The following is a 25,141-nucleotide window of genomic DNA, read 5'->3' on the forward strand; positions in this document are numbered from 1 at the left end:
TAAATGTAAGGGGAATTTCAGGATGAAAGCTATAACCTTAGGACAACTGATACTAGTTACCAGAAACACCACTAAAGGAAACTGGAATCACTGAAGTTCCTTCTGAAGTCTGCAGGCACACAGTACAATCTAAAACTTTATTTTTCTCTGCTTTGACATAAGGAAGTAAGAAAGTGGGGATTCAGAGGTGGGGGTCTTAGGAATGCTAACATACCGTTTCCATATGAAATTATTTAAGAGTGTTCTTAAAAGGCAGAATAAAAAGATGGAAGAAAAGCTGCCATCACCCAGGTGCCCAAAGCACCATGGCCAAACTGTGCCTGAATTTGCATCCCCAAGATATTTAGAATCCAAAAAAAATTAGGTTGACTTAAGCTACACAAGACCTAAAGTCAAGCAAACATTAGCTTAGAGTCTGGGATGGAGAACGTGGAAAATACTTAGGCAAAAATAATCCACGGTGTCCAAATTTATTTAAAGCATGCCCTCAATCATAGATGCCTTTTAAATGTATAACTTAATGTTTTATTCATGTTAACATTTTTAAGTTAAGCTAGACTATGGTATGTTTTTAGTTTATTATGACAGGAAGCCAAGTTTATTTAGATCACACATTGTTGCCTAGGCACCCTTGTATACCTGAGTGGCAGCTAAAGGGGAAAACAACAGACCACGAAATCCAGCAATGTAAATACAAAGAGAGAATCAGCACAGGTCAACATAATGGAGATCTAAGGTATGGGAGACTATGCCAGCCACACCCCAGCCTTGCTCTCCTTCCAATTTTGTAAAGACAGAAAGATCACATTAAGGCAACTCTCACCCCTCAACCATTCTCCATATCTGCACAAGCTTAAAAGTACTTAGTAGCCTCAGAAACCAGCAGAGAGACATTCAATGGCCTTGTGGGAATGACATAGATTCACACATGGAAGGAACTGTGGCATCAGCTATTTCACTACTGTCCCAATATACAAAGCAGTTGTAAATAACTCTCAGCTCTTGGCATGTGCTCTTCACTGAATGGTTTATTACTATTAATCAATTAGTGGCACATTATATGATTGTCAAAATACTCACTGCCCCTTCACACTGGGCCCATCCCTATCAGAGGGTTTTACTACCCACCCCACTGGCATCATCTGTGGAGATGTGACTTGCTTTGGCCAATGAAATGCAAGTGAAAGTGATGTGACTCTGGTCACTTCTGACAGAATTTTCTAGTTCTGCTTACCTCTCGCCCATCTGTCATGACACCAGCAATGCTTATTGTAGAGGCTGCTCCTCAGCCTGGGTCTTCATACGAAAAGCCAAAGCCAGGCCAATGATAGAAATACACAGTGAGCCAGAAATAAAACTGATTAGAAGTCACCGAGATTTTTTTAAGTTGACAAATAAAAACTGTATGTACTTATGGGGTACAACATAATGTTTTGATCTATGTATATGTTGTAGAATAGCTAAATCAAGCTAATTAATTCATCTATTACCTCATACACTTAGCTTTTTGTGGGACACACACTTAACTTCTACTCTTTTAGTGATTTCAAGTATCAAATACATTGCTACTAACTGTAGTCACTAACTTATACAACAGATCTCCTGATCTTCCTCTTCTTATGTAACTGAAATTTAGTATCCTTTGACCAGTATTTCCTCAATCCCCCAACCCACACACTCATCTCCTGGTAACCATCACTCTACTCTTTGCTTCTGCAAGTTCAATAAGTCACTGGGATTTTGAGGTTTTCTGTTACCCCAGCATAGAGTAGCATAACCTGCCTGATATGTAACCATAAACCAGATGTATCGCTGCCTTGGCACACTGAGAAAGGGATCAGAGGTAACTGAACATCTGCTAAGCCAAGTACAATTATAATATGCAGTGTGTAGCTCCCTCCTAAATAAGAAGACACAGCGGAGTTAAATATCAAGAGCCTGTGGACTCCTTAGGGAATTGCACAGCATCTCCTAACCTTCAGACATTCTTTTGCAATGCTAATAATTGTTGCATATCTGTATATCAACTGTATCACTATTTAATATTTTCTAATTTTCTCGATTGTATCCTAAATATATCAATTTCATTTAAAAAAATTCATAGCACTACAATCAATGAAAAGCCACTATCATTTATCTTAGAGTTGAAAAAAGACATACTTTTTAAAAATTCACCTATATCCCATTTTGACTCTATACATAGCACCCATGCAAATCTTCTTGGCACCTGAGAAACACTGCTGCAGTGGGCTGGGCTAAGCACCAGGGTGAGACCCCGAGTTTCTGGTTGGGTCTATGTCACTGTGCAATCTTGGACAACTTTCTCAGTTTCCTCAACCATCGGTGCTACTAGCGTTCCAGGAGCCAAGGAAGCAGGATGCCGATAGTCTCCAGTGGGCCCTGACTGTGGGCTGGTGTGTAGAACTGCTTCAGGCTTTCTTCCTGGTGGCAGATGACATCATGGATTCATCCCTCGCCTGCCAGGGACAGATCTGCTAGTATCAAAAGCCGGGCATGGATTTGGGTGCCATCAATGATGCTATCCTTCTGGAATCATCTCTCTACTACCTGCTAAAGCTCTATTGCCTGGAGCAATCCGATTACCTGAACCTGACTGAGCTCTTCCTGCAGAGTTCCTATCAGACTGAGATTGGGCAGATCCTGGACCTCATCATAGCCCCCCAAGGCAATGTGAATCTCACTGAAAAGAAGTACAAATCTATTGTCAAGTACAAGACAGCTTTCTACTCCTTCTACCTTCCTGTAGCTGCAGCCATGTACATGGCAGGAGTTGATGGCAAGAAAGAGCATGCCAATGCCAAGAAGATCCTGCTGGAGATGAGAGATTTCTTTCAGATTCAGTATGATTATCTTAGCCTCTTTGGGGACCCCAGTGTGACCAACAAAGTTGGCACTGACATCCAGGACGACAAATGCAGCTGACTGGTGCTTCAGTGTCTGCAATGGGCCACTCCAGAACAGTACCAGAGCCCGAAGGAAAATGATGAGTAGGAGGCTGAGAAGGTGGTCTGGGTGAAGGCACTGTATGAAGAGCTGGATATGCCGGCCATTTTTTTTTTTTTTTTTTTTTTTTTCAGTATGAGGAAGACAGTTACAGCTCAGCTGCTTTATGGGTCTCATTGAACAGTACCTAGCATCCCTGCCCCAAGCTATCTTTCTGGAGCTTGCATGCAAAATCTACAAGTGGAAAAAGTGAGCTAGAGACTACAAGGGCAGGGAGAGGAGACTGTCGATAAATAAATTATTGTATAACCTTAAAAAAAGAATTTATACTATAAGGTCCTCTCAAGCTCTAAAATTGTATCATATACAATTCAGAGCTTTTCCTCTCTATTACTGTTGCTGATAACAATCTGTATTTGTAAAATCACTAGTAATCTTAATGGGAAAAAGAGAATTTAGCTAAACTACAGGATGGTTCCTATTTATGCTCTGTTTATATTTATCCGCCAAAGAGATCCTATCAAATTATAAAGCCCAAACAAGAACACATATTATTTCATCTTTCTTTATGCTTTGCCAACAGCTTCTTACTACTAGTTAAAATTTTCTCATACTTCCAAAATGATATTTCTCCTCCCCTCCCCATGGGGTGACTTTATTTCCCTCTGTGGCTTAGGAGTAATGAGGAAGGAAATCATAATTCCACTTAACAGGCAGATGCTGGCTATTAATCAGCAATAAATACCATATTGGTTATGCAAAGCAAAGGAGTAGCTGTCCATTATAATAATGATATCCTTTATACTAATTCCAAGACTTCAAATCCTTTCATTGTCCAAGTTCAGAGGACTCCCACTCTTCAAAAAATGAACATATGTAAAACAGGCTTACATTAAAATGATAGAGTTTGGAACCTGAAAGGCACCTTGGGGATCATCTGGTTCACTATCATGTTATACAGTTGAAGAAATTAAGACCTCCAAGTCACATAGCCAAAAAGCAGCAGAACTGGGATATGATTCAGGTTCCAAATTCACAGGTGATGATACATTCAAGAAATAAAGCCTCTGCCAGGTTCTATTTGTTGTTCTTTATTCAAGTGAATTACCTCTCTTGCCCTCAGTTTAAATATCTTCAAAATGGGGGCCTTACTATCTACATTGTCAGGCTATTCTAAGAATCAAATGAGATATGTTAATGGGTCTCAAATTTGAAGGTTCAAGTGAACCCCCAAATTTTAATTCAGTTGTCCAGGGAAGAAGGGGTGGGCAAGGCATAGGATTTTACATTTCTCACAATCTCCCAGGTAATGCCAGTTCTTCGAATAACTAATTATGTCCTGGAAGTGATTCACCAGTAAAGGCTATGAATTCCTTGTCCTGCTATTATTACCATAGCCACTGCTGCAACTGGAGTTATGGCTAGGGACAAGGATGGGACAGAGGTGCCAATGGTGCCATACAAGAGATGTCACAGGCCATGCAATGAAGGCATCTTCAGCTCAGATGCCAAGCAAAAGACTCTTCCTGCTGATGGGGCTATAACATGTGCCCGGCACCAAGCAAAGACTCTGATCTCACATTAAGAAAACAGCCAGATGACCAAAACAAACAAACAAACAAAACAAAACAAAACAAAACAAAACCACACAAAAAAATATGAAAACACTACAAAAGCCTCAAAACTCAAGTGAGAGACAGAGTGAAAAAAGAATTGCTAGTAGCACCCTGCAACAATTTCTAGAGTGCATCATTATCTTGCCTGTGAGCTTGGAACCTGAATCATATCCCAGCTCTGCTCCCTCATAGCTATGTGACTTGGGGACTTTAATTTTTTTCATCTTTATAACATTACCTAATGGGCAGACAGCCACCATGCTGCAGAGGAACATTATTGGAGGGTTTTACAGACCACATGTTTATGTCCCCCAAAAACTCCTGTGTTGAAGGCTTAGCTCCAAGTATGAGGTATTAGGAGGTAGGACCTTTCAGGGGGAGATTAGGGTGGAATTGGTGGCCTTCAAAAAGAGAAAAGAAACACAATAGAGTCAATGTCTGTCTGTCTGTCTCTCTCTCTCTCTCTCTCTCATTCTCTCACCACCCCCACCACCCTACCATGTGAGGATTTGGACTTCCCAGCCCCTAGAATTGTGAAAACTAAATGTCTGTGACCTAAGCTATTCCATCTATGGTATTTGTTACAGCAGCATGAGCTGACTAAGACAGAGGGGAAAATACTTCTTTAGCCATGAAACAGATAAAATGTCAAGGCTTAAATGCTCTCCTTTGGGCAAATACAAGCTCTAAGCTGACCATCATCATATTAGTGCCCTCGGCCCTGGAACACATTTGAGAGTGAAAGGAATTTTATTCAATACTTATGTCACAGCAAGAGAAGTGATCCAGTACAGGCTGTGCCAATCAGGCCATATGTTACTCTATATAAAAATACAACTAGAAAGAGGACTTCTAGAACTTTACAAAGAAGCAGGAGGATTTTACAAGTATTAGAAATTAATTGATATCTATAGCTATTAGATCTAAGCCTAAGTCTGAAAGAGTATCATATTCTTCAAGAGACATGACAGCCTAATTGTTAATACTAGCATGGGTCAGAAAACTTTTTCTACAAAAAAGGCAGATATTAAATATCTTAGGTTTTGTAGGTCATACACAGTATCTCTTGCACACTCTTGTTTGGTTTTAATCCTTTAAAAGACAGGCAAAATCCTCTCTCAGTAGGCTTCACACTACCTGAATTCAAACTATACTATAAAGCCACAGTAAACAAAACAGCTTGGTACTGGTATAAAAACAGACACATGAACTAAAGGAATAGAAAACTCCAGCATCATAAAATACACCCATGTAGCAAAACTGCACATGTACCCCCAGTGTCTAAAATAAAAGTTGATCTCAGCACTTTGGGAGGCTGAGTAGGACAAACTGCTTGACTCCAGAAGTTTGAGACTAGACTGGGCAATATGGTAAAACACCTTCCCCACAAAAAAATCAAAAATTTAGCCAGTATGGTGGTGCGCACTTGTAGGCTCAGCTATTCAGGAAGCTGAGGTAAGAGGATCACTTCTGCCCAGGAGGTCAAGACTGCAGTGAACCATAATTACACTATTACACTACAGCTTTGGCAACAAAGAAACACCCTGTCTCAAATAAATAAATAAGGTAAGTAAGTTAAAATTTTATTGAGAAAAGAAAAGACAACTCCAGCTGCTGAGAATGCCATTTTTCAAGGTGATAATTTAATCACCAGAGAATTTGAGATTGAGGACACCTTGGTCTTTACCATCCATAAACCTGGATGATATCAATCACATCAACAATAGGCCACTGTGGAGTGTCAGAAAGTTGTGAGACTATGGCTTTCATGACAAATAACTGACTAACAAGAATGCTGGGGATGGAATGGGAGTGAGGATGTAAGCTTCTAATATCTCACAGAGTCCTGCCATAAATCTTAGGATCTAAGCTCAAAACAGCCTCACCCTTAATATTCATTTTAAATCATCAAATGAATCTGACAATTACTGAGCACCTATTATATGTTGGGTACCACGCTAGATACTCTTCATATATTAACTCAGCATACTCATAAGAAACTCATGTGGCCAATGCCATCACCTATTTTACAAATTATGAGCTAGACCCAGAAAAGTTATGCACTTCACTTGAGGTCATACAACCACAAGTAGTGGAGAACATATTTAAATTTGGGCCCACTCAACTTTAACACCCAAACTCTTTCCTCTACACTACCCCTTTCCACTCCAGCATACTACAATTCTGAGTATTTCCTAAGTATCCCCTGGAGTTTTAGAACTGTCCTAAATGCTACATGAAGAACAGAAGGAGTATAAGTATGAAAAAGTATGAGAGTGTTCAAGAATTTTTATTGTTCTTAAAATAGAAAATTATGCAATTAAGTGACATTAACTCTTATGCTCACCATAGTAAAGACAGAATCTTTAAAGGGCCCTTTTGTCAATTACATGTCCCAGATACGTGTTAGGAATTATGGTCAGCCTAAGCGTCTGCCCCCACGCAGCTTTCTCTTGCCTGCTTACATGAATGCAGACATTAGGAATGCCTATGCACACTCACAGCAACTGCTGAACACTTTCAATTAGTGGCTCAATCCTTTGGTTCAGGTACATTAAGATTACACTAAATTAGACTAGATAAAGAAGCTGAAGGAAGTAACTAAGACTGTGCACTCAAACTGATCGATCATGGCGTTAGTCAGATTGCCTCAGGTGTGTTCTCAATAGCCTCCTGCAGGTGTGGTCTGCCTATTAAGCAGGTTGACTTGGTTGACAGTAGTGCACTTCAGACTCTAATGAACACACACACAAATCACCTAGGAACCTTTTTAAACTGCAGATCTTAATTCAGGAGGTCCCAGTGATGCCAGTGCAGCTGATCCACAGACCACACTCTGATGAACAAAGATCCACAGATAGCTCACTGCTACCAAAAAAAACAAATATATTGGTCTCGTTTGTGATGAATCTTCTAACTATCATAAGATTTATCATAAAAAGTTGTTTCTTAGGCATATTCCTTTCCCGAGGAACACATTATACTTCTTCATACAGATTTATGCTTTCTCATATATCCAGGGAGCCTAGAAACTTCTCCCAGACATATTTAAAAAGCCTTCTGTCTTCCCATTCACTGGTCCTTTCAATTAATGAATATTTTATTATTTTGCTGAGTGCCTACAACATACCAGGTATTGAGCTTGATGTTAGAGACACAAGATGAGCAAAAACCAATGCCATCTTTGTTTCTATGGAGAATAATATTCTAGTGAAGAGACAGAAATAAATCAGCACAAAAATAAAATTTCAAATGCTATGAAAGATATATTCCAGACACAAAAGGGAAGAATTTTTAGAAAAACCAATGATCGGGGTGGCATCTGAAGGATGAGAAGGAAACAAAAGAATGAAAGAGCGATACAGGATAGGGAATAAAAAGAGATTTCCAAGCAGAGGCATGTATAAAAGCTCCATGGTAGAAGAGAGCAGAGAAAAGTAGAGTGTCTGAATGCAGAGACCCGGGGAGAGTATTGCACATTAAGACCAGAGTGGGAGATAAAAGTTGTTACATGTGAAGTCTCATAAGCCAAGTTAAATTTCCTCAGTGTCTACCAATAAAGATATAGGAGCTTTCAAATTGCTTTTAACATAGGCAAATACATGATCAGAATTGTTTCTAAAAGATCAACCTGGCTGCCATGCAGTTTACTGGTGACACTAGTGTTGGTCGTAAGTATTCATCTCAATTCTATGTCTTCAGAAAACTCACTAAATTGAAATCATGCACCTTGGGAATGATGAGACATAACTTAGTATATATATGCCGGTTATCATAATTTCCTCTCAGCTCTAAACTGTCCTTCACTACCTGCTGAGATGATGGAGATGGGCCCTTTAATCATTTGTTTTCTTCAAGGAGCATAATAGTATGCTTTGTCAATAGAAGCCACTTGAGGGACATTGCAGAAGGATGAGACTTCCCTTCCTAGCTGGACTCATCTCAGTAGTCTCCTGCAGCATATGCAGTTTTCTCTGCAATATCCAGTCGTTGTCAGGGTATAACATCCTCCCATTGGCAACTTCCTCTGCAACCCCATCAAGCAGCTTTACAATACATCCTGCAGCACCACTCAGTATATGGTTTTCTCCCACATGCCAGGTGGAGATTCCAGCAAGTCCTGCCAGTGTGATCCTTCAGCAAATTTATCCCCCATCTTGTGAGCCATGGCCACACCCTCTCCAGTTGGGTCTGTATCTCAGCCCAGAGTGGAGGCGAGGCTCTTCCATGGGCATTCTGTCCCAGCCCCAGGGATTGTGGCTGCCCCTATATCTGCTATTCATCTATTCTTCACAGTTATAAGCCAATTCTCCTGTTCTTCCAATTTACTATTAAAATTATTTATGTTAAACTTTTCGTATTCACATTAGTGTGTAGTTTCTGTGTCCTGATTGGACCCTGACTGATACAATATTCCATTCTCAGATTGCTAAGTCTTTAAGAAATAAGCTAAGTAAATGTTGATGGATTTGTCTGTGGTAGAATAATTGGGACAGTAAAACAACATTACTTACGGCATTTCTGTTTGGCTTTAGGCTAAAAGGAGAGAAAGAAAGCCAAAAGGGCAAAAGAAAGAGAGCATCTTAATATTAACTAATCTCCTATGTGCCAAGCCCTTGTACATTTTAACTCACAAAACCTCACCCTAACTCTGTGAGGAAAGTAATATAATTATCAATTACAGTGAGGAAAGTGAGGCTCAAAGAGGTGATGGCACTTGTTCAGAATTATACAGCTGTGTGAGGCAGAACTAGAATTTGTCTCATTCTACTACCTGATGCTGCCTGTCAATTACATTGTCTCATTTTAAAATATTTGTTTATATACTGAGTCTTTCTTGTTTGGAAATCCAATGTCTTACTTACCTGTGCAACTTCCATAGCAATAAGCCATATTAATAGAGAGTCCACACCGAGAAATACATACACACATGCAAGCACACACACACACACACACACACACACATACACACACACAGCAATAAGCAATATTAATAGAGAATCCACACAGAGAAATACACACACACACACACACACACACACACACACACACACACACCTAGACATGTCATCAGATTCCCCTTCAGTCATTACTTCTTTAGGTTAATTCAACAACCCTCATTAAATACTTCACAGCATCTTTCAAGTATGCATTTAATATTGATTTTTTTCATCATTACTTCCCCTCTTTATAACCTCACTACTCATGAGTGTTTGATTATTTGACTCATATCTGTGGTTTTTTTTTTCTTTTCTTTTATGTAGCTATTTTTATGCCATTATTTTTCCCAAAAAGTAAAAAATGGTTTTCAACACAGATAAAGCTTCTGATTCATCAATCACTCAATAATTCAACAACCACCCCTCTGCCATGCCCTGTGCTAAGAGCCAGGCATATAGCTATGAAGAAGTCACACTTTGTTTCCACTCTTCAAGAGCTTTCAAATCAACTGGAGAGACTGACTCTACACAAGCTATTACTTGTGTGATAAGTGGTAAGAAAACTAAAGTTGAAACAATCATGAAAATAATAGCTTTTTGTGCACAGAATCTGCTTCTGACCAGAATCTTCCAGACAAAATGTTCCATAATAAATGCCCACCATTAAGTCATTATGCCAGAAGAAGGCACCCTGTCTCCACAGGCCTCAAAGATCCCACCCTCAATGATCTGTGGAAGTGAGGAGACTATGGGCATTTCTTCTAATCCACTTTTAGATCCAGAGAAGAAGTAGAGTTACTCTCCACATTTCCCAGATTCTTGACATATCCATCATCCACCTTGTGCACCATCTAAAGACTCCCTGCCTGCTGAGAGGTTAAAGATAGGAAGAGGAAACTAGAGAGCAAACTGTTAGGACCTCGAAGACTCATCCTCTGCCTTAAATTGGCCCATAACTCCAGCCCCAGGATCCAGGGGACACTAAAGTGCTTGTTGCACAAGTATGTGATTGTTTCAGGAAAACAGGACCCTGAGAGGTGAAAACTTAAAAGCAAAAGACCGAGTATCCAATTTATATTTCAACATATATCAGGCCAATAGCCAGGTAATTTTCTTAAATTTGATATTTCTTCTCAGACTTCTAAACCCTAGCCAACAAAAATTCCTGTTTTGAGTATCAACCCCTGATTTCCTTTTGGAAGTGAAAGATTTGCCTCTCGTGAAGATGGAATGCAATGCCCTTGGCTCTGTCAACTCAAGCAAGAACAGGGCTATGTAGGTTTATGTCATAGGTCTAGCATGTAGTAGATGTATAGATTACACAAAATATACATCAGAAGTCAATGAGTGGACTCCTGCTGAGAAAGAGATCAAAGAGGAAGAAAGACCAGGATATATTCCCCACAGGTTGTGTGCCATCTACTCAATTTGCATTCATGAGAAGACTGTAAGCAGGAAATTATTAGTCCTCCAGCTCTCCAATTCTATCACTGCACTAATATTTATCATATGCCTACTATTACCAAGAAAAACTGAAGAAGCAGAAATAGGCTAAGAACAGCAACATGAGAAAAAGGGTAATGGACACAATCCATACATGACTAAGCCATCTTACACATTTTCCTTGCATTATTATATTTAATCCTCATCACAATAATTTCACAAGTGAGGAAACTGAGGTTCAGAGGTGTTGAGAACTTACCCAAGCTCACACAGTTGGTCAGTATCAGAGGTGGGAACCTCTCCCGTGCCTTTTGATTCATTTGCCCTCAGTCTTTACTGCCACACTAGGCTGGCTTCCTATATGTCAGATGGAAAAGGGTTGAATGCTGTGACTCTTAACTATACTCAAGGCCCAGAAACACAAGTTATTATAGTGGATTGTAAGATTCTGAGTTCTGAAAATCATGAAAACTATAATTGGTCACCATTTACCTTAGGGTGACTTATGGTCATAAAAGTTAAGAAATGTGCAGGAAGATAATAAGATAGACTGCAGGTTAACTGCAGAAACTAAGCCAGCCTAAAATACATGGTTGCTCATGGTCTGTCCAGCTGACCTTCCTTCCAACTGCAAAGCCTCTCACCCTGGAGATTAACTACTCATTTGTTTATTCATTCAACAGATATCTAAGAGCCTATAGATATTTGGGATATGGACATGTTTGCTGCTTTTGTGGAGTTTACTGTTGGTTAAAGCAATAATGACACAATTAAATATATTAAATGCAAGTGAAAGTAAATGCTATGAAAGAAAAGTAAAGGGTTGGATGAGAGCTTTGGCTAGTGGGTCTGATTTAGATGGTGCATCAGGCAAAGTCTCTTTTTAAAAAATGACATTTAGGCTGACTCCTGAGGAATGAGCATCATTTTACAAAAAATATGGGAGAAAGAGCTTCTCAGACAGGGAAAAAAAAAAAAACATAGTCCCAGATGGCTCTCACATGCCTGGTTTGCCACTAGGATCGCAGGGGCCACTGAGCCAAATTTCTCACATTGTGCCATAAGCTAGTCTAGGCTTACTCATGTAGTGAGTGTGGTAGACAGCAAGCATTCCTATACACCAATAACAGACTAACAGAGAGCCAAATCATGAGTGAACTGCCATTCACAATTGCTACAAAGAGAATAAAATATCTAGGAATACAACTAACAAAGGATGTAAAGGACCTCTTCAAGAATTACAAACCACTGCTCAAGGAAATAGGAGAGGACACAAACAAATAGAGAAACATTCCATGCTTATGGTTAGGAAGAATCGATATCGTGAAAATGGCCATACTGCTGAAAGTAATTTATAGATTCAATGCTATCCCCATCAAGCTACCAATGATCTTCTTCACAGAACTAGAAAAAACCACCTTAAGCTTCATATGGAACCAAAAGAGAGCCCACATAGCCAAGACAATCCTAAGCAAAAGGAACAACGCCGGAGGCATCATGCTACCTGATTTCAAACTATACTACAAAGCTACAGTAATCAAAACATCATGGTACCAGTACCAAAACAGAGATATAGACTAATGGAACAGAACAGAGGCAATGCCACACATCTACAATCATCTGAGCTTTAACAAACCTGACAAAAACAAGCAATGGGGAAAGGATTCCCTGTTTAATAATGGTGTTGGGAAAACTGGCTAGCAGTGTGCAGAAAACGGAAACTGGACCCCTTCCTGACACCTTACGTTAAAACTAACTCCAGATTGATTAAAGACTTAAACATAAGACCTAACGCCATAAAAACCAGAGAAGCAAACCTAGGCAAAGCCATTCAGGACATAGGCATAGGCAAGGACTTCATGACTGAAACACCAAAAGCATTGGCAACAAACGCCAAAATAGACAAATGGGTCCTAATGAAACTCAAGAGCTTTTGTACAGCAAAAGAAACAATCATTAGAGTGAACCAGCAACCAACAGAATGGGAAAAAATTTTTGCAATCTATCCATCTGACAAAGGGCTAACATCCAGAATCTACAAAGAACTAAAACAGATTTACAAGAAAAAAACAAACACACACATTCAAAAGGATATGAACACTTTTTAAAAGAAGACATATATGAGGGCAACAAACATATGAAAAAATGCTCATTATCACTGGTCATTAGAGAAATGCAAATCAAAACCACATTGAGATACCATCTCACGCCAGTCACAATGGCGATCATTAGAAAATCTGGAGACAACCGATGCTGAAGAGGATGTGGAGAAACAGGAACACTTTTACACTGGTCGTGGGAGTGTAAACTAGTTCAACCATTGTGGAAGACAGTGTGGTGATTCTTCAAGGACCTAGAAATAGAAATTTCATTTGACCCAGCAATCCCATTGGGTATATACCCAAAGGATTATAAATCATTCTATTATAAAGACACATGCACACGTATGTTCATAGCAGCACTGTTTATAATAGCAAAGACCTGGAAACAACCCAAAAGCCCATTGATGATAGACTGGACAAGGAAAATGTAGTACATATACACCATGGAATACTATGCAACCATAAGAAAAAATGAGTTCATGTCCTTTGTAGGGACATGGATGAATCTGGAAACCATCATTCTCAGCAACCTGACACAAGAACAGAAAATCAAACACCACATGTTCTCGCTCATAGGCAGGTGTTGAAAAATGAGAACACATGGACACAGGGAGGGAAGCATCACACACTGGGGTCTGTTTGGGGAGGCCAAGGGAGGGACAACGGAGTGATGGTGAGGTCAGGAAGGGATAACATAGGGAGAAATGCCAGATGTAGGTGACAAGGGAATGGAGGCAGCAAACCATATTGCCTTGTGTGTACCTATGCAACAATCCTGCATGATCTGTACATGTACCCCAGAACTTAAAGTTCAATTTTAAAAAATTATAAAAATAAGACAGTTAATTTTTTTTTTTTTTTGAGGTAGAGTCTCCCTCTGTCACCAGGCTGGAGTGCAATGGTGCAATCTGGGCTCACTGCAACCTCCAACTCCTGGGTTCAAGTGATCCTCCTGCCTCAGTCTCCCAAGTAGCTAGGACTACAGGTGCGCACCACCATGCCCAGCTAATTTTTGTATTTTTAGTAGAGATGGTGTTTCACCATGTTGGCCAGGATGGTCTCAATCTCTTGAGCCCATGATTGGCCTGCCTCAGCCTCCTAAAGTGCTGGAATTATGGGCATGAGCCACCATTCCTGGCCAAAGTGGTTACTTTTTTAGAGACCTGAGCATGTTTCAGTGCTAATGAGAAAGATCCAGTAGCAAAGAAAGGAAGGTATAAGATACAGAAGAGAGAATGATAATCAGTTAATTTTTTTAAAGGATAATTGTCCTAGACTTTTTTCTTTCTGGGTCCTTTTCTTCTGGACTTTGTCTCCACCAGTCTCGGGCACTTTGCCTGAGCTTGCTGTTCGGACTCCCCTGGGTTAAATGGCTGCACACTGAAGCTATACCTCCCATAACCACCTGGTCTGGACAGCCCCACCTAGGTACTGGCCACTGAGCTTATCGCCCACATCTTTCTCATTCTGCACTTTGGAAAGGGCAGTTCACCTCTTTTAACCTTGCAGTGTGAACTTGGAGAGAATGATGAATTTTCCAAGGAGAGCCACCATCCTAGAAAAAATACAACCCCCTCCCTCTAGTCCCAACACATCTTATCCCCCATGATCTCTCCCGTTTTCATCACTGGAAGGCAGCCCTACAGAAACCACACAGCAGCATTAAAGGACAGGAAAAGAACATTTTGTTGTAAACAGGGTACAGATGCCAAAATGTGCTAAACCCATTTGTATATAATGAATGAAGACCAGGAACAGTCGTCATTAAGGCCTCTGAACATAGAAAGCAAAGAAAAGGAAGAGAGAAAAGGCTCTTCCCAATATGCATTTGTTTGGTTGATTGTAATGGTTGTTTCTCATTCTGGTTGTTTGTGAATAATAGCGATCTTTGTTTCCTTAAGGATGAGCTAAACAAAATGATGCATCTTGAAATGATCACTCATTTTGCAGGAAGGGAACATAAGTGAAACCTAAAAGCCTGTTCGGCTGCCTTTCTTCCAACCTCCCTTTGTATCTGCAGTATTTGCCAAAACATATTTAATCCTATAAAGCCCCAAGATGCACATTTTTTGGCTCATGTATAGACAGCCTTATTCTATTGGAAAAAGATGCTGTATGTCTTCCATTTCCAAAGCAAGCTTCTCAGAATGATCTGGCTGAGAAGAGCTGTAGAAAAACCACAGAGGAGAGTCTATGGATCTGTACCAGATGGCCAGTCACACAGTGCATGTCCTGGGAGAGGGTCATGAGAAACTGAAAGAAATCCTGAGAAATGCAGTGGGCTACATTTGCATGATGGCCACAGGACCTGCTGGAGAAGATCAAGACTTCAGGAGGAACTCTGCCCCGAGGAGTGATTTAGATGGTGCTCTCTGCCTTGGGAAGGCCTCTGTACACCTCACATAGACCTGCCACCAACACAGAGATTCAAATTCCTTAGGAAGATTAACACTCTTCAGATCTACCCAAACCAACCATCAGACATTATCATGGCTACAGTCTCCAAATCCTACCCTGCAGAAAATCACTTGAAGGTCTCTCCAAAAGGCTACTGGAGAGCAGGGGTCTTCTCAAGCCCTACTGGGTCTTTCCAAAGCTTCATTTTTCTTTGCTTTTAATTTTATTGCTTTTAATCCATCATGCAACTGCTTGGAGATTGGGGAGCCCGCTTTCAATGTGCCAGAGTGGGATGTAACCAATGTAGACTCTACCCTTCCTTCCCTCATCCTCTCATTTACATATCTGTGTGTCCCCACTTCCCTTCTGTGTGAACGTGACCTTGGGAAACAAGGAGAGGGAACTCTTTGTCTCAAATTCCTCATCTGTAAAATGGGGAAATAATGCTCACAGGATTGTGGCCAAGTTAAAGTGAGTTCATGTACCTAAGCCCTTAGCACAGAAACTACTGACCCACAAAGTGTTCAATACATATTAGCTGCTATTACCTTTTGGTTTTTTATTAATGTTGTTGCTTTTGCTATTTTCCTCAGATAGTCTTCACCCTCCTTGAAAGCAGAGATTGTATTTTGTTCTTCTTATCCATATCCACAGTGGGAAGCACAGTGTCTTATAAATTCATATTCAACAAAAGCTTGTATAAAAGAAAAGAAGGAGGATAGGGGAACAAGGAAAAAGGAAGAAGGGAGGGGAATAAATGAGAAAAGGGAGAGAAAAGGCAATAAAATCAGCTCATATGTGCAATTGGGATAGCAGTAGAGAGAGAAAACCCATCTTGACCCACTGAAGCAAAAAAAAATCAATAAAATTAATATGACAAAGTTACCTATGAAAGGGAAGCATGTAAGAGGTAGAAATATTCAGCTCAGCTCTCCTCTCATCAACTGTGAAATCTTGGAATAAACTCCTCATCTTCTTTAAGCCTCAGTTTCCATATCTCTAAATAAAGAAGGCTGAGTGGCATGATTGCCAAGCTTCTTCTTGCAAACAGCATAAATGTCTATACTTAATGTTAATATAACCTTCATGGAGTATACCATTAGCCTAGCAAAGAGATCAGCCAAGGATGAGCAGGATAAGAAAAACGATGGTGAGGAGATCCCCACGTTAAACACAGGGAATCAGAGTAGAGTCAACCCAACTAAAGGAAAACAGCAAACTGGAATATACTGAACACTGATGATGTTCCCAGAACTAGGTGAGATTTGCTTATGTGTGTTCTTTAGATCATTAAATTGAAAAGTCCCCAGACAATTTTTCAGCAGAACTCAAGACAATTTTTCAAAGCCAGTGACTCAGATGGGAAAGAAAGAGAAAAGAAAGAATACAAACTCGAACATGGCTGACACTTCGGAGATATAAGTGAAGAAGAAGGGGCTGCTACAGGTATTCTGTTATGGAATCATAGCACAATAAAGTATCGGCAGGTTATCATCAGGAAGGGGACTGTTTGTGGGGCCCTCATAAACTGAACTGTGGAGCTGAAACACTTAGTAGAAATAGTTTACTGATAACCTTTGCTGCCTAGAGCCAAGAATTAAAAAGAAGAGTTTGATTACTGAAGTCATGTTTTCTTTCAAGAAGAATACAATTACAATTCACACTTGACTTTAACATTTCCCTGCCTCTTCCAACCCCTACCAGGGGCCAAAGCCACCCTTTAAGATATATACACATCCACCTCTCTGACTTTTTTTTTTTCCCAGTCCTGATCGCCCATCCTTTGCCTTAAAATTATGTTCTACAGCAGCACTCCCAAACCTTTTTGGCACCAGGGACCAGTTTTGTGGAAGAAAATTTTTCTGTGGACTTTGTGGGGGAATGGTTCAGGATGAAATTGTTTCACCTCAGATCATCAGGCATTAGCTTCTCATAAGGAACACACAACCTAGATCCCTTACCTGCGCAGTTCCCACAGGGTTCATGCTCCTGTGGGAATCTAATGGCAGCACTGATCTGACAGGAGGCAGAGGTTAGGCAGTAATACTCACCCACCTCTCACCTCCTGCTCTGCAGCCCAGCTCCTAACCGGCCACAGACCAGTACCAGTCCAAGGCTTGGAGGTCAGGGACCCCTCTTCTAAGGTATGTTCCATATAAATATACCTCTGAGATATTGCAGATTTGGTTCCAGACCACTGCAATAAAGTGGATATCACAATAAAGTGAGTCACATGAACTTTTTTGTTTTCCAATGCATGTAAAAGTTAACTAAGAAAATTTGATGTACACATACAATGTTTAAAAATTACCATTCAACCCAGTAATCCCATTACTGGATATATATACCCCAAGGAAAAAAATCATTCTATCAAAAGATACATGCACTCACATGTTTATTGCTATACTATTCACCAATAGCAAAGACATAGATTCAACCTAGGTGCCCACCAACAGTCGGTTAGATAAAGAAAATGTTGTATATACACACCATGGAATACCACAAAGTCATAAAAACGAATGAAATCTGAGATGGGCAGATTGCTTGAGCCCAGGAGTTCGAGACCAGCCTGGGCAACACGGTGAAACCCCATCTCTACCAGAAAAAAATAATAACACAAAAATGAGTTTGGCATGGTAGCACACACCTGTAGTCCCAGCTGCTTGGGAGGACTACTTAAGCATGGGAGATGGAGGTTGCAGTGAGCTGAGATTGCATCACTGCACTCTAGCCTGGGTGACAGAGCAAGACTCTGTTTCAAAAAGAAAAGGATAATGAAATCATGTCCTTTACAGCAACATGAATCCAGCTGGAGCCCATTCTCTTAAGTGAACTAACACAGGAACAGAAAACCAAATACCGCCTGGTCTCACTTACAAGTGGAAGCTAAATATTGTGTATTCATGGCTATAAAGATGGCAACAACAGACACTGAGACTACTTTGGGGGGAAAGAAGGAGGGAGGAAGGAAGGAAAGGAGAGAGGGGTACAAGGGCTAAAAAGCTGTTGGGCACCATGTTCAGTACCTGGGTGATAGGATCACTTGTACCCCAAACCTCAGCATCACACAATAGACTCAGGTATTCACAGTTAAGATATGGGGGGAAATATATATCTATACAAACACCCAAGTAACAAACCTGCACATGCACTCCCTGGATCTAAATATAAAAATAGAAAAATTAAGAAAATTTGGTGTACATATACCATGGAATACTACTCAGCCATAAAAAGGAATGAAATGATGTCTTTTGCAGCAACTTGGATGGAATTGGATGCCATTATCCTAAGTGATGCAACTCAGGAATTGAAAACCAAATATCATATGGTCTCATAAGTGAGACCTGGCTATAGGCACAGGAAGGCATACAGTGGTATAATAGACACTGGAGATGCCGAAGAAAGGAAAGAGGGAGGGGATGACAAATAAAAAATTACCAATTGGCTGCAACATGGACTATTCAGATGACGGGTAAACTGAAAGGCCAGACTTCATCACTATACAATTCATCCACGTAACCAAAAACCACTTGAACCCCTAAAGCTATTGAAATAAAAATATTTTAACTACATTTATACTCTACTGTAGTCTATTAAGCATTTGATAGAATTATATCAAAAAACCAAAACAGATCTTAATTTTAAAATACTTCATTGCTTAAAAAGTGCTAATGATCTTGTAGATCTGCTTTAGTTCTTTGTAAATTCTGGATATCAGCCCCTTGTCAGATGGGTAGACTGCAAAAATTTTTTCCCATTCTGTTGGTTGCCGATTCACTCTACTGACTGTTTCTTTTGCCGTGCAGAAGCTGTGGAGTTTGATTAGGTCCCATTTGTCTATTTTGGCTTTTGTTGCCATTGCTTTTGGCGTTTTGGTCATGAAGTCCTTGCCTACACCTATGTCCTGAATGGTTTTGCCTAGATTTTCTTCTAAGGTTTTTATGGTATTAGGTCTGATGTTTAAGTCTTTAATCCATCTGGAGTTAATTTTGGTGTAAGGTGTCAGGAAGGGGTCCTGTTTCTGCTTTCTGCACATGGCTAGCCAGTTTTCCCAACACCATTTATTAAACAGGGAGTCCTTTCCCCATTGCTTGTTTTTGTCAGGTTTGTCGAAGATCAGATGGTTGTGGGTATGTTGTATTTCCTGTGAGGCCTCTGTTCTGTTCCACTGGTCTATATCTCTGTTTTGGTACCAGTACCATGCTGTTTTGATTACTGTAGCCTTGTAGTATAGTTTGAAGTCCGGTAGTGTGATGCCTCCCGCTTTGTTCTTTTTGCTTAGAATTGACTTGGCTATGCGGGCTCTCTTTTGGTTCCATATGAAGTTTAAGGTGTTTTTTTCCAGTTCTGTGAAGAAGGTCATTGGTAGCTTGATGGGAATAGCATTGAATCTGTAAATTACTTTGGGCAGTATGGCCATTTTCACGATGTTGATTCTTCCTAACCATGAACATGGAAAAACAAACAAGCCCATTCAAAAATGGGCAAAGGATATGAACAGATACTTTACAAAAGAAGACATACAGGAGGCCAACAAACATATGAAAAAATGCTCATCATCACTGGTCATCAGAGAAATGCAAATCAAAACCACATTGAGATACCATCTCACACCAGTTAGAATGGCGATCATTAAAAAATCGGGAAACAACAGATGCTGGAGAGGATGTGGAGAAATAGGAACACTTTTACACTGTTGGTGGGAATGTAAATTAATTCAACCATTGTGGAAGACAGTGTGGCGATTCCTCAAGGACCTAAAAATAGAAATCCCATTTGACCCAGCAATCCCATTACTGGGTATATATCCAAAGGATTATAAATCATTCTACTACAAGGACACGTGCACACGAATGTTCATTGCAGCACTGTTTACAATAGCAAAGACCTGGAACCAACCCAAATGCCCAACGATGATAGACTGGATAGGGAAAATGTGGTACATATACACCATGGAATATTATGCAGCCATCAAAAACGATGAGTTCACGTCCTTTATAGGGACATGGATGAACCTGGAAACCATCATTCTCAGCAAACTGACACAAGAGCAGAAAATCAAACACCGTATATTCTCGCTCATAGGCGGGTGTTGAACAATGAGAACACATGGACACAGGGAGGGGAGCACTACACACTGGGGTATGTTGGGGGGAAATGGGGGAGGGGCGGGGGGTGGGGAGGTGGGAAGAGATAGCATGGGGAGAAATGACAGATACAGGTGAGGGGACGGAAGGCAGCAAAGCACACTGCCATGTGTGTACCTATGCAACAATCTTGCATGTTCATCACATGTACCCCAAAACCTAAAATGCAATAAAAAAAAAAAGAGAAAAAAAAAAAAAAAAAAAAAAAAGTGCTAATGATCATCTGAGCCTTCAATGAGTCATAATCTTTCTGTTGGTGCTTGCCTCAATGCTGATGGCTCCTGACTGAAGCATCACCCTGATCAGGGTGACTGTGGCAATTTCAATCAGACAACAAAGAAGTCTGTCCCACTGATTGACTCTTCCTTTTATTAAAAATTTCTGTGTAGCATGCAATGATGTTTGATAGCATTTTACCCACATTAGATCTTTCAAAACTGAAGTCAATCCTCTCAGACTCTGCCACCGTCTTATCAACTGAGTTTATGGAATATTCTAAATACTTTGTTGTCATTTCAACAATGTTCACACCATCTTCACCAAGAGTAGATTCTACCTCAGCAAACCACTTTTTTTGCTCATTCATAAAAACTAATTCCTCATTCATTCAAGTTTTATCATAAGGTTGCAGCAAATCGTCACTTCTTCAGGCTCCACTTCTAATCCTAGTTATCTCACTAATTCTACCACATCTGCAGTCATTTTCTCCACTAAAGTTTTCAGCCCCTCAAAGTCATCCATGAGAGTTGGAACCAACTTCTTCCAAACTCCCATAAACATTGATATTTTTGAGCACCTCCCACAAATCATGAATGCTCTTAATGGCATCTAGACAGGTGAATTCTTTTCAGAAGGTTTTTAACGGACTTTGCCCAGATCCAACAGAGGAATCACTATCAGTGGCAACTATAGCCTTATTAAATATTTTTCTTACATAGTAAGACTTGAAAGTCAAAATTACTCCTTGATCTGTAGGCTACAGAATGAATGTTTTGCTGGAGAGCATAAAAACATTAATTTTTGCATATATCTTCATTAGGGCTCTAGGATGACATTGTCAAAGAGTAGTATGTTGAAAGGAATTTTTTTTTTTTTGATACAGAGTTTCACTCTTGTTGCCCAGGCTGGAATGCAATGGCATGATCTCGGCTCACCACAACCTCTGCCTCCCAGGTTCAAGCAATTCTCCTGCCTCAGCCTCCTGAGTAGCTGGGATTATAGGCATGTGCCACCATGCCAAGCTAATTTTGTATTTTTAGTAGAGATGGGGGTTCTCCATGCTGGTCAGGCTGGTCTTGAACTCCACCCACCTCAGCCTCCCAAAGGGCTGGGATTACAGTAGTGAGCCACCGCCTCTGGCCATTTTTCTTTTCTTTTTTTTTTTATTTTATTTTTTGAGACAGAGTCTCACTCCATCATCCAGGCTGAAGTGCAGTAGCACAATTTCAACTCACTGCAAACTTCACCTCCTGAGTTCAAGTGATTCTCATGCCTCAGCTTCCGAAGTTGCAAGAATTACAGATGCGCACTACCACACTCAGCTAATTTTTGTATTTTTAGTAGAGATGGAGTTTTGGCATATTGGCTAGGCTGGTCTTGAACTCCTGACCTCAAACTTTTCCCATCTCAACCTCCCAAAATGCAGGGATTACAGCCATGAGCCACCACACCCAGTCAGGAATCTTTTTTTTTTTTTTTTTCCATGCAATGGGTCTCAACAGTGGGGTTAAAATATTCAGTAAACAATGATATAAACTGATGTGGTTTTATCCAAGCTATGTTTTTCCATTTATAAACCACAGGCAGAGTAAATTTAGCCTAATTCTTAAGGGTCCTGGAAATTTTGGAGTGGTAAATGAGCATTAGTTTCGATTTAAAGTCACTACCTGCATTACGCCTGACGAGAGAGTCAGCCTGTCTTTGAATCTTTGAAGCCAGGAATTGACTTCTCTTCTCCAGCTGTGAAAGTCCTAGATCGCATCTTCTTCCAAATGTAAGACTGTTCTGTCTACATTGAAAACCTGTTTTTTAGTGTAGCCACCTTCATCAGTGATTCTTAGCAAGGTCTGCTGGATAACACTGTAGCTTCTGTATCAGCACTTGCTGTTTGACCTTGCTCTATGTTATAGAGTCAGTTTCTTTCCTTAAACCTTATAAATCAGTATCTGCTAGCTTCACATGTGTCTTCTGTAGCTTCTTCACCTCTCTAAGACTTCATAAAATTGAAGAGAGTTAGGCCCTTGCTCTGGATTAGGCTTTGGCTTAAGGGAAGGATGCAGCTGGTTTCATCTTCTGTGTAGACCCCTAAAACTTTCTCCATATCAGCAATTAGGCTGTTTAGCTTTCTTGTCATTTTTGTGTTCCCTGGAGTAGCACTTTTAATTTCTTCAATAATTTTTTTCTTTGTACTCACAACTTGGCTAAAACTGTTTAGCACAAGAGCCATTCTTTCCTGCCTGTCTTGGCTTTCGACATGCCTTCCTCCCTAAGATTAGTCATTTGTAGCTTGTGATTTAAAGTGAGAGATGTGTGACTCTCCCTTTCCATTGAACACTTAGAGGCCATTGTAGGATTATTAATTGGCCTAATTTAAATATCACTGAGTATCAGGAAATAGGGAGGCCTGAAGAGAGGAAGAGAGAAAGGGGAAAAGCCAGTCAATGGAACAGTCAGAACACATTCATTTATGGATTAAGCTCACCATCTTAAATTGACACTGTTTGTCATGCCCCCCAAACAATTACAATTGTAACATCGAAGATCCCTATCAGAGATAAATAATGAGAAAGCTAGAAATATTTCAAGAATTACCAAAATGTGACAGAGACATGAAGTTAGCACGTGGCACATGCTGTCAGAAGAGTAGCGCCAATTGACTTGCTGGACATAGAGTTGCCAGAAACTTCCAACTTATTTTTTAAAATGCAATTATCTGTGAAGCACCACAAGTGGAGCACAATAAAGTGAGATATGTCCATATTCCTCAGCTTCTTCCCAGCCCCTTGAACTGAAGACTCATTTGAATGGTCTGTCAGAGCCCCACCGTAAAATTAGCTGAGGGCAGCACATCCTACCGTCCAACCCGAGATCCTAGGACATTCTCCATCAGCTGAAGCTCAAAGTCCCAGGCCCCTGCCAGGTAAAAGAGTATTTTACATGCTCTTCTCATGGGTATTATCACCTAGTCTAAGAGTGTGGACAAGTGCAGAGTGAATGAAGTAGGCCAGAAAATCCTCACTTAGTTTCACAGGATCCTCACCACGTATGTATTAGCAGGTCCATGGGGCAGGATTTCCAGTGATTCTCAGAGAAGGGTAACTCACTCTGGGAGGAGGTATGCTTGGAGCCTGCTGGCCTTCTTTCAATTTGTTGCATGCCGCCTTTGCTCATGCTTGTCCCTCTTTCTGGAAGATCCAGAACTTCCCACCTCCAGCTGGCTTTTACCCCTTATTTATCCATTCAATTCCAGACTAAGCATTCTCTCAGGGAACTTTCCCTGACCACCCAGTCTAAGACAAGCTGCTTTCCAGGACTATTTCTTTATTTCAGAAAAACTGAAATACTCAATTTACAAAGATGAAAAACTCAGTTGACAAATACGCATTCATCAATGTTTTATTCATCAATCTGATATCTGTCTCCTCTACTATAATGTAAGCTCCATAAGAACAAGCAGATATCTGTTCTTGCCCAAAGTCTTGCACAATGCCAGATGCAAACGGACTTAACAAATACTTGTCAAATGAATAAATGAGCTCAGAGAGGCAGAGAAGAAAGTGCCTAGATCACCCCAAAACTGCCCAGAGTTGACAGATATTCTGAGGTCGACTGCACCACCATCCTGGCCCCAGGATTTTGAGGCTGAAGTGATGATTGTGGTTACTTGGTTCACTCTCCCACTAGGAGGAAGCCCAAGCCCTGCAACAATGACTGCTATCTAGACACTATCCATTCATTCAGCCCCACGATGCATGTTGAAATATTTATAATTTAATATCCAAAGGACCGGGGAATCCTTAGAAGAACTGTCTAAAGATAAATAAAAATTCATTTTAAAATGCTATAAACCAAGTAACCTTGGCCATATGACATAATATGCCTACCACTCCTTAGAGAACGTCATCAAAGTAGACTATTAATGTGGAACAAAGGACTCCAACGATGCAAGCACTGCACATTCTGATCTTTCCCAGACATCCAACAAAGAAACAAGATGCCTGTGAATACTAAAACTTCCTAAAGTATTTTCATATCAGGATTAACAACAGATGAAGTGCTGTGCCAGAGGAAATACTTGATTCTCAGAACTCTTGAAATGATGGCTGGATTGTGTGATGTATTGATAGCATAGCAAACTGCAAAAAAGATAAAACATTACCAAGGAATGAAAATAATATATACCACAAGAAAGAAACACATGGAATAATCTGTATAGAGCCTGAAGAGTACTTAACACTCACCATTTAGCCATTCCTTCCAGCCACTATTGTTGGCCGAGCAGCAAAATATACTGGGCATTTTTGTGATGGACA

At 40.3% G+C, this 25,141-nt stretch overlaps 1 pseudogene; it reads left to right on the plus strand.

The window, feature by feature from the left end:
* Positions 1-2,445: 2,445 nt before the first annotated feature.
* LOC101042707 (farnesyl pyrophosphate synthase pseudogene) lies at positions 2,446-3,217 on the plus strand (annotated as a pseudogene).
* Positions 3,218-25,141: the final 21,924 nt, after the last annotated feature.

Source organism: Saimiri boliviensis, chromosome 15 (genome assembly GCF_048565385.1).
Source record: "Saimiri boliviensis isolate mSaiBol1 chromosome 15, mSaiBol1.pri, whole genome shotgun sequence".
Classification (NCBI taxonomy): Eukaryota; Metazoa; Chordata; class Mammalia; order Primates; family Cebidae; genus Saimiri; species Saimiri boliviensis.